Genomic DNA, 12,231 nt, shown 5'->3' with positions numbered 1-12,231 from the left:
CACATTAAGATAGGAAGAGATAAATACTCCAGTGGTGTTTGGCTTGTTAACAGAAGCAAAACTTGACTTTTTAATATAATCTGATACAGTTCTTTTCACTCCTTCATAGAATAAAAAATTTAGCACTTTTCCAGTGTAATTCTTAATATCATTCTTGATCTTGAACCCTCCAGAGGTACATAATATGTCTCTTACAAGTCTAATTCCTCTGTCATACATGCTCTTTTCCTAAATGCAATTAAGGCCAATTTTAAAGTTGTCGTTGTAAAATAATGGCATGTTAAATACATCATCAAAAGAACAAACCTTCATTTATTAACATATATGCTATAACAATTAAGAACATCTTTCCAAAATTTGTTACTCAATCTTTTAACCTTTTTTTGCACATATGCATTTCCCATATTTAACATTTATTTAACATCAAACAATGAATAGACTAATACAAAGCATTTACCCGTACAAAGTTCAAGTTTCTTTATCCATGTAAGCTTCATACTTTTTTCAAATGAGTATATATCTATCATATTGAGACCTCCCTCTTCATAAGGTTTGATAAGAACATTGTGTTTGATTTTTAAAGGACCGTCCTAAATAAAGTTGTAAAAACAATTGTGTATTTGATTTAATACATGTAATCCTGGGCTTGTAAGAGAAATAAATAAATGAGTAAAAATGGGGAGTTACATGGATTTAACTATAGTTAGCTTCCTTATGGTGAGATATTTCTCCTTTTTCAAAAATTTATGATATTTTGTAACATTGTCAATTTGCTAGACTAATTATAATCAATCATTTTCTCTAGGTCGACATCAAATATGATACCTAGTACTTTGAAATCGGTTGAACCCCACATTAGTTTGTATTTAGTTTTTATTGAGTGTGTACTATATTTCTTGGAACCTATCCATATAAGTTTTGTTTTGTCATAGTTAATTTTTAGTCCAGATTCCAGGCCAAAGTTTCTTTTTGTATACAGGTTATAATACTTTGTTTTGAGTGATTGACATAGTTCCAGAAATAAAAGCATAATTAAGACTCCTTTAAATGAAATACTTAAGGTCTTTCCAGAAAACTCAAAAAAATTCTGTTGTGAAGCCATCTGAACCAGGACTTTTAAAATGTTTCATATTTTTCAGGCTAGTCGAGGTTTCTTCCATTGTCAATATGCCATCTAATACTTGAGCCTCATCGTTATTTAATTTTGCGCCGTGTATCAAATTAAGTTCATCAAAAATAGTGTTATCACCGTCTTTTATTTCATCTTTTGAGTATAAAGTCTTATAATATGTGGCAGCTTCTACTAAAATATCATTTTGATCATATATATATTTGACCATTATTGTTTATAAAATAAGGTATTGTTTTACTAGATGAGTGCTGTTTTTCCAAATTGCAATAGTATTTAGTGGGTTTTTCGCCTTCGTCAATCCATTTTGCTTTAGATCTTATGACTGATCCTTTCATTTTGATATCACGGATATCAGAAAGTTCCTGCTGCAACAAATGAAGTTCTTCAATATTGTTTTCAGTATTATTTTTTCTAGAATTTCATTTTTTTATAATAAAATCTTCTCTGTCTTTCCTCTGTTTAGATCTGTATGATGAAAATAAGATAGTTTTGCCCCTGATTTCCATTTACAAGGTTTCTAAAAAGAGCTGATCATTTATGGTAAACTGAATCTCACTATCATCAATCGTGTTCAAAGAGTCAATGTTATATACAGGCAGACAATATTGTTTTTTATTTCTCCAATTTTTACTTTCATGCAATCAAGATATTCTTTATCATGTAACAGAGAGTTATTGAATTTCCAGAGTCCTTTACTATGGGTTGTTTCGCAGACTTTTTAATTCTAATGTTATAGCTGAATGGTCAGATTTGTAGCTTGATTGTATATCAGATTTTCTAATATTTTTGACGAGATTACTAGTGACAAGGAAGAAATCCAGCCTACCTTGTTGAAGAGTGTTTGGTTTTCGCCAAGTGAATTGATTAATAGTGCCATTCATTAGTCTAAAACTGTATATCAAGTTTCTATCATTCATTACAGAAGATAACAATTCTCTTGACTTTCTATTTTTGTTAAGATTTTTGTAATGGACATAATCTAATTTAGAATCCAATACAAGATTAAAATCCCCACAGATAATATAGGTATCATTTCAAATTATTAATCTGTAAATGAAAGTATAAAAATACTACCTTCTTTACAGAGGACATTGCTGATGTTCTTCTCATGTTTTGGATTTATAATTTAATGACGCACTAAACATAATCAAAGATACCCTTCCAGTAAATTCAATTCCTGTCAGGAAACTGCTTGATTATGTTACATTCTGTAAATTCAGATTTGTAAGCTACGATACACATGCCTCTGTCTTCTCAGTATTATCCAACCATGTTTTCCAGTTTGACATATATCTGACTAACCTTTCATATGACCTTTCATATAAGATTTGCTTCAATAAAAATCATCTCATCTCTTTAACAAAGTGCATATCAAGCACAACACAGAATGGTCACAATTAATTTCAAAGGACTTTAGATTGAACTGCGTTTACATTTGACCTTGTTTGACCGAAAGTTTGTTAGAGAAAGCAAATGAAATCTTCTTTATGCACATCTTCTCTATAAGGTCCGCGCAATCATCTGACTTCTTTTAGAGAGTATGAAAGCATTGCAACTAAGTTTTATGCTACGTTCGGATTATAGAAACGCACTTAACGCATTTAGAAAAAAAAACGTACGTAACTTTATACGTAAATTTGCGTCCTTAAAGTTACGCATTTTACAAGCAACGGTCCCCTGGTGTGCTTATCTTAATAACAACAAATTAAAGTTTAAAAAGTGCACATTTCCTTAAGCAAAGAGGATACACTCAACGGGTTGTACCAACCTCCAATTGCTTATAATTAGAATACATCTATAATGTACATGCATAATTTTTGCAAGAAAATACTTTACTCTGCCAAAGCATGTATACATAAAACACATAAATAGCGCATAAAGAAAATACATTGCATCATCGTCGATAGATGTGCAACATGTATAATGAACCATGTCAAAAATTGTATCTCTTGAAGCAGGGTACGCTTTTTAGTTTGTTAAATATTGACGTTAATGAGTTAATGACGTTAATGTGTCAATAACAATACCAAACTTATTCCCTTTGATGTCAAATCTAAATAATGTATGATATCTCTTAACTGAGTGGTTTTTATTTATACCAACTATTTTAACGAATTTTAATAACTTATTTTACCATCACATGCTTATCGCAGGCATTTAGTTCACGGCAACTTGAAACATATTTATGTATTGTGTATTTAACAAGTGTCATTCAGTTACCAATGTAATTGGTCGTTTTTAAACATGTTAAGTCATGATAAAAACAATGCCATGTATTGTCCTTTAACTGAAAAGTTGACTTTTGCTCTTGTGAAATTGTCAAAGCTCGGCGTTAGACATTGAAGCTTAACACAATTTACAAAGGAACTGCCTTGTGTATATTGCCTTTACTACATTCATAGTACCCATGTAAAAAGTTTGCATTTAAAGCTCAGTATTCAATATACGTACACTGTATTTTTTTCATATTTGTTGATATATTTCGTTCCAAAAATAATCTTGGAGTTATTGAATTATTGTCACATTCCAAACAATTTAAATACCGGTATTTGCCTACTGACAATATTGACAAGTGGTTTATACTGCGAAAAAATCTTCGAAAGAACAATGTTCCAAGCTATTTCTGGTATTAATTAGTTCCTATTTTTAAAATCCGAAAATAAATCCGAAAATAAATATGTCCGAAAATGCGTCCGTAGCAGTTGACGCGAATACAGGGAAAGCTCCGAAGACTCCGCCAGTCATCGATAGCAATCGGATAACCAGCGAACCTAAAACAAACAGACGTGTTTACGGGCCAGATAAATATTCAATAAAACGCTCCTAGTAATTTATATATATATTCGTTGTCTTGAAGTTGTATACGTGCATAGAAAAAGTGATTTGTTGGAAATTGTTACACTCAAGAGTGTTTATGTGATCCTCGTAGCCATTTCTCTTATCTTGTGCTTATCTAACTCGAATTTGAGGCTTTGATCTGAATATTGACACCTTGCCGATCATATTGGAACATGGAAGTTGAACGTCATACTGTTGTATGCAACTTAAAGACAGTAAGCAGATAAACCAGTTTACAACTATGTCCTCGGCTCAAAGTTAACCCATTTAAACAAAAAAAAACAAATATTTAGTAACATGCGTAATACATCTCTCACCAATCAGTTCGAGCATACTGATAACCTAATTTTGTCACGTGACGGAGAAAACTGCGCATTAGAACCAAAATATTTTGTTGTAGTGGTCGAGTTCATCATATTTATATTAAAATAATGGTGAAATGAATTAATGCACGAATTCACCAAACTTTGTTAGTACATGTGTTATGATTTGATATTTCTAGTTGATGGCATATTTATTCGATTACAATTGCACGATTTATTGAGGTATATTGTATCAATGGCTATGTTCTGTTCGAATTAGACAAGTGTCGGGAATGTTTTTACGATAAATACACAAATAAGATGAGTGTTTGTTTTTGCTGTAATGTGCAGTGTTTCGTCAAGCACTTACTATGAATTGTCAGTACATTAATTTTCCTTTTTAGTGGAGATATCTGCGTTTACTGTTGATAACGCAAGAAAACCAGCCCCGACATTAAAGGTATTGAACTACATTTTAGCGATAAGCTAATTATGCACGTTTGGGTAGCAATACGTTCGCACTTTAGGATTGCTTAAGATTGGTTCTTTTAAACCTGTTCAACTGTTATCATTGAACATCCACATGAGTTGATACAATTATATGGTTTGATTTAAACATAAGGGATAGTATTCAACAAGAAAACCATTACAAAACTACTGCGCACGTCGATGTAAGCATAACGTAAACTATATAAAATGACGTGTGCATAGACACGTGCAAGCACGTCACTTATCTCAAACGGTTTAAACAATGAAACATTTCAAATGCACGAACTCCTAATTAAACATTTACCTCGTAGCATTGTTTTCCAATTGAATTACATTAACAGTAAACTGTTGAATTTATCAAATTAATCCGATTGAATAAAATTTATATATGTTTTTACATAAACGTTACATTTTAACAGAAAGCCTACACAAGACTTGCGGCTATCTAAGACGATGAATGAGGTACTGGTCACCCACATTTTCATTTTAGCCATAGGCAATCGTTTTAAAACATCAACATAAAGTTTTATTTAAGAAATCCGTTTAACCGATAAATGTATTACGGAAACAACGTAGCTTAAAAACCATATAAAAATGTTAATACTTTGTTTATATGGTAGCAGTTTAATGAAAAGACATACGTATATTATGTTTTATTTAGACATAGAAATGAGGCATCAGTATTCGATGAGATGAATACAATTAATTTCGTGATTTAAGAAGAGATAACTATCATATTGAAGTGTTATATATTATGGAAATCATAAGGTAATATCATTCCGTCGTCATAAATAATATTAAGTATATGCGTTTGTATTTGTGTTTGTGTTTAGTTACCAATTATATCAATGATAAAGCTCAGTTTTGCACGGAAACAATCTGAAAGTGAACTTGATATTATTTGAAAAAAGGAATATTTAAATAACATGTCAGTCGAAAGTATAATATCCGATAATTTCATCACGGTTAACCTGCAATCGAAAAACATCACAGTTTTTACGATTTTTATAAGTTTAATTCACCTTTGATCGCAGCAAGCAGAGCGTGTCTGTACTATGTATCAAAAAAGGTATAATTGCAAGATAATAATATCCTGTTGACTTATGTAAAGTGTATCATAAGCGTTATTTTTCTCAGGCAGCAACGCTCTGACGTATTGCGTTTTGATTTGGCACGTATGTTTCTATATTTCAACGGCCAGTGATGCACAACAATATTTGCAACAAGAGCTGTCACCATATAATGACATATGCCCCCGAAAAACGCTTTTTCGAAACCTAAATGCAAATTTCGAATCCTAAACGCGGACCCCAAGTTCAAGGTCAAGGTCAAAGTGGTCAAAATGTGTGCGTATGGAAAGGCCTTGTCCATATACACATGCATACCAAATATGAAGGTTACATCTGAAGCGACATAGAAGTTATGAGAAGTTATGAGCATGTTTCGAAAGCTAGTGTGACGGACAGACAGACGGACAGACAGACGGACGGACAGACAGACGGTCGGACAGACGGACAGACGGACGGAAATGCGATCACTATATGCCAACCTTCGGGGTCATAAAAATATTATTAAAGACATTCAAGTTTGATATAATGCAAAACTTCAATTAGATATCATTCAACTAATTATCGTGATTGCATATCAGTAGTACGCGCATACAAAATTACGAAAGCTCGCCTGCAATCATTTTTGGCATTTTTGGAAAAGCAATTGTTTTAGGGTAAAATAGCTTATTAACAATTCTTATACATTAATTTAATTAAAAATAATGCTGTACGCGTGTTTTGCGTGCTTATTTGTTTTTAGAAAATCAGCCGTTCTATTTTGACAATGGCCCGATACAAAATTGCCTTTCCATAATTTGAATAAGCAGATACATTTTTACAAAAATCTATTGTCAATTTATAAAGATTAGTAATACAAATTACATCAATATTTATCATTAATATTTGATATCTCCATCTTTAGAGGAGACTAGAGGCATGTTCGTGATCGTGTTTTTATTAAGTGTAAGCATCTACAAGGAACATGACACAGTCTCTAATAATACTCAAATTGTGTGATGAAATTAGCGTATGTGTTATCTGGACGTGTGTTTTGTGGTTTACAGTCAGTATATATATATTCCTCGCATGTGTAGTTGTCAATTTGTTTGACTTTATAAAGTACTTGTCTATAATACATAGCTTTAGTAGGGTTTTTTCTTGACTAATAACAAGTCTCTTTCATGCTTTTACTTTTGGATAACCTCAAACTCGCTTAACTTATAGCCGCCTTACACTTTATCAGCAAGCTTTGACCGTTTTTGTATATCGAGGTTTTATATGGATTATACATGCTCAATATGTTTTGAGATTTTGCTTTTTATCTTGTTCGATATAAATGCTTTAACAAACTATCGACTACATCAGTTTTCAATCGTTTTTGAAATGTTGGTAAGATAAACATTCAGTAACCTGTGTGTCGTATTTACGCAGGAATTTGAAAATGTTGTATATTGATTTTCACTATTGGTTAGTCGCTGTGACTTGCATATCTAAACCTAACGGTTATGTTATTTATCTTTTTATAACGCGTTAGAATCGATTGAAATAATAATTGTACTCGTCCCCACTATGCTGATTAAATAATACGTTTGCTTATGCTTTAACGCAACTGTGGAACACACTTCTAATACATAATTTATATAATATATTAAATTTAAAGTACAAGATGAATGGACTGTATCAATAAATCAATAAATGTTACTTCAATAGTCGAACCGATTCATTATAATATCAGACTTTGAATAGCAGAGTATATTGAGCCATACTTTGTAAACTGCTTTTATCTGATGACTGAACAACGACAGCAAACACAACTTATATTGACAATACTCAACTCGGCTAACGTCTAGCGTGCTTTTTCTGAATATTTCACGTCACGCTCGTAAAACCATGGCCGCCAGGCGGCGTGGTGTGTTTTAATGGCTTTAGTGAACAGCATTTAATCGATGGGTTAACTGTTGGAAGTTAAGATTACGCCTAAAAGTCATTAACAAAAATTTCTTATATTACTAAATTAGGCGCGATGTTTCCAGTAGCTCATACACCGATGTAATGCAGACGAACAATGCAAGTCTAATGAATGCAAAACAAAGACGATATATGCTTTAATTTAGACCTCTTAAGGCATTAAGGTACTACCATACGCTGGCATATGAATCGTGTTATACTGAAATCTTGGTTTCATGTTGTCGATCATATAATAGTTGACATGCTCACCAAACAATAAAGTCATTTTATATTGATGAATGATCATTGTCGTCGTTAGTATTCGTATGCAATTACGTCATGTGACATTATTTTAATAAAAAGACAGTATGTTCATACATATTTATGTTTAAATTTGCTTTAAAATGGGATCATTGGGAAATGAACGAAAGGCTTCGATATAAATTGCAGGGTTCACCATCTTGTAAATATCTCATTTTAATGCTATCCATAATGCTTGCCTTGTTATGACTGTAATGTGACTTTTTTATATCGCTAAACAATAAACAAACATAAAAATATAAAATAGTTCTCGAACAAATAAAGCGTTACCCTTTTTATTTTTTAATCTGTCTTTTTCTTCCATAATAATTATTTTATGCTATACTTTTGCATATAGCTCACTCGTCCTATGGTGCATTTTCGTGACACAATGAGCTCGTGATATGTACAAGAGGGCGTCAGATAAATATTGCCATTTTGGGAACAAATGGTACTCCAACATGTATTATTGTCATCTTTTGAATGATGTATTCTGTTATAAAGGTGAAACCTGCAAACTCAATTATGTATTCTGTTTGCAGGCAATATAACATAACGATGTAAAGAATTCATATTTCAACTTCTTCCGTCATTTTTAGTGTGCGCAATACAGGCTTTATCATGAATATGAATATAATATATTTTTCCAGAATCTTCAAATTGTACTACATGACGAGCCGATAGTAGATACACTTTTCATGAAGTTTTCATTATAGTCAAACTGGTGTATACATTAATAGTGACAATGGAAGAAAGACTTGCGAAGAAAGAGGCACAAAACTGGCTTAAATGTATGTTTGCAACATATACGACTAGGGATGTATTTGCACAATTAGCCGATCTCGGATTTAAAACATTTTACTCGCATGTACGGAGGGACATTCATGCACAACACGGTATACTCGAAACAAAGAGGTGTAGTTTATGTAGTAACCCTTTCAACCAGTGCCGTTTGTGTTCAGAAATATGTTATCAAATTTGGAACTTCCATCGGTTTAAAAGAGCAAACTTGAAAGGCCCATCATGGAGCAATACGGATTGCACAAAATGGTGCACTGAATCTTGGGAAGTGGCAAAGTGTTACATGCCCCCCACTGGTTACAGGGATAAGCCAAATGCCGACATTACGGACTTCAATGGAATTATTAATGCAATATACAATTGTACCTGGATGCAGTGCTATTTTAGTGATGATCTTAGTAAGGATTCGAACATCTGCACAAAGGTATTCGAAAAATTGCTTTGCTTTATTTCGTTTATGTTATTGACATATTAGATTGTTAAAGTCTTGTTTCGATTTGCTTCGGGTATTTTGCTTATGCATTAATTGAATTACAGGCACGAGACAAAGTTAATGGATTGCGACACATACATGACACGAAAATAGATGATGGGGATATGATCAGCTTCTTCGATTGTCTTTTAAATCTTCTTAATGATCCTGCATACCTAAATAGTTTTAGACCAGCAGTAGATGCGTGCAAATACCTTACACAGGTTGGAAAAGTTTAATATTTATCAAACATATAGATTTATATATATATTCCTATTCTATTGATTTATATAAGGTTGGAATGTATGTTCTACTTTAATAGGGTTATCTTAAATGTGCTATGGAGTGGTTTGATATATTAGAAGTATGTTGATAGTTATATCGACTCATATAAATATACATAATGTTTCGTTAACGATTTAAATATCGAAATCTGGAAACAGGCCCAGATGTATAGTCGAGGTTTTTTCAATGTAAATCGGAGATGCATTATCAAAGTCAAATCCATGTTTACTTCAGCTACAAAAAGATACTCTGCAATTGTCCGAAAAGGCTATACACAACACGTTGGAAAACCTCTATGTTGACCGAAAGGAAGGTAAAAACACTTTTGCTACTTATAAAAACCGTGTTTGACGACCTATATGTTACTAATCATGGGCCAGCAACAGAATTGCATACACAGCCGAATGGACAATTTAACAACACAATGTTTGTTACGTTTTTATGCTTAAAGTTGTCTGTGCAAATTAAAGTCCAATTTACAGATAAATTTACGGCGATTCAGGATTATAATTTAAGATACAATGAAAATCTCCGAATGAAATTTATTAATGTAGATGTCCACATTATAAAGCAAGATCCTCATGTTGTCAAGTTTCTGAACCGTTAACTTGCATAATTCCGACTGATACTGTAAAAACACACACTGAATTCATGAAATACGTAAACGAACGTCACTTGAATCATTATCTTACGTCACCCTGGCTACTAACTGTGTTAGTCAATTTGTGGATGAACGATAAAGCCTTTACGGGTTCACTGTGTGAAATAAATTGTATTCTAATAGACATACTCTTTAAGAATGCAAATGCGAAAATGGGCTATTTTCAAAAAGGGAATCGTTTTCAGTGTTTATACAATACACGTTTTATTCAGCAGCAGCTCGATATTTTTGATGCGCTTGCGAATGCTGCGTTTAATGCTACCTTTACATCGAACAAATCCTTAGTGTTCACCGAGCGGAAATTATTGAACTACATGTCAGAAGATCAGTTGAAATTTTGCCTCCATGCTGGTGTATTAACGAAAAGATACAGCTTCAACACAGAACCATGGGATGCACAGTTTTCATTTATACACGAGACAGTACAGGAATTCATGGCTGCCTATCATATCGCGAATTCAACGCAAGACCTCTTAACACATTTCGAAACCGTATTGAAATGTAGTGTGCTAGAAATGAGTCAAACAATAATTTATCTGTGTGGACTTGACTGTAACAAAGCTAATAAACTAATCAACTTTCTAGTCGACGACGAATTCCTCATCTACATCAGCTGTGGACGTTGTTTATACATAATGGGACTTTATGATCGGGAACATTTAGAAACATTTCAGACTTTCAATTTCCTAAACATACACGTTTTTAAATCAAAGCGTGATCTGAAGGATGACCGTGCACGTTGCGTAGCACTTTCAGTATTGTTCCAGCGCATGGTCATAGCTGGTTGCATAGAGGCGCAAGCAAGCGGTCAAAATGACATGTGCATACAGTGTAGACACTTTTCATTTATTTCATCTCTAAATGAATCGGAATCAAGCGCTTTAAAAGCACTTTTAATGTTCAACAAGTCAGATGTTGAGTCCCTTATTTTAGAAAATAATGTTCTTCAAATAAGCGAAATACTGACAGTACTTAAACAATCTAAACATAGTCTACTGAGCATTAAGATGACGGTAACTCCAGAAATGAATAAAGCATTACATCAGACGCGCATACAGGAGATGCACTTTACCAGGGAAATTGATGAATTATCGTCCGGTGTACTTTCATCATTGTCTAAATTAACGACTTTAAAAATAGAGGACTCGACCATTTTAGAAGACATTCTTCTACCTTACACAATACAATATATTTCTTTATTTCGGTGTACGTGTACTGCTCTGTTTCTACGACGGTTTTTAGTGCAGTTATCATCATTTGAACACGTTGTTGATTGTAAATTAGATAGTGTAAATGTATCTGATTGTAATACGCAACACCCATTTCAGTCAGACTTATGTTCAAGGGACATGAAAAATATCATCCTAATTTTAACAAATGGCAATATTACCGTTTATGGGTTATTGCGTCGAATAACTATCGAAAAACTGAGCCTGGAAACGTCAAATGATGTCACATTAGCATCAGCAATTCTTCACACGCTCAATAAGCTAACGAAACTGTATTTATGGGGAACCTATATGGGTCGATGTGAACTCAATCTGCCGGAACCATTACAATGTATTAGCCTCCAAAAAGTCGAATGTTCCTCTGAGTGGTTGTATGGCTTGTTGATCACGCTCTCTTCATTAGATCATCCTGTCACGTGTGAGATGTGGGATGTTGTTTTGCAGTCAACAGAAATATACAATGAAGATGAATTACTTATACATGTATCTGACATGCGATCAAAATTATGTTCAAGTGACATGTCCAATATCAAGATATTAGTGGTAAATGGCAATAGGGGACTTTTTTAATTACTTCGTGAAACAAGTACAGGGATTCTAGACCTGAGAACCGCTGAGTGTGCCTCATAAGCATTAGCAATTCTTCACACGTTGAATAAGCTAACGGAACTGTATTTATGGGGGACCTATATGGGTCGATGTGAACTCAATCTGCCGGATTCATTA

General features: G+C 33.2%; 1 long non-coding RNA gene across 1 annotated transcript; it reads left to right on the top strand.

Moving 5' to 3' along the window:
- The first annotated feature begins 4,354 nt into the window (after nt 1–4,354).
- LOC127880773 (uncharacterized) lies at nt 4,355–9,986 on the top strand. Its single transcript, XR_008049734.1, has 4 exons — nt 4,355–4,439; nt 8,708–9,282; nt 9,396–9,554; nt 9,850–9,986. It is a non-coding gene; the product is annotated as an uncharacterized LOC127880773 (long non-coding RNA).
- Nucleotides 9,987–12,231: the final 2,245 nt, after the last annotated feature.

This window comes from Dreissena polymorpha, chromosome 5 (genome assembly GCF_020536995.1).
Source record: "Dreissena polymorpha isolate Duluth1 chromosome 5, UMN_Dpol_1.0, whole genome shotgun sequence".
NCBI lineage: Eukaryota > Metazoa > Mollusca > Bivalvia > Myida > Dreissenidae > Dreissena > Dreissena polymorpha.
The sequence above is the reverse complement of the archived record's forward strand: the minus strand, read 5'-3'. Positions and strand labels throughout refer to the sequence as shown.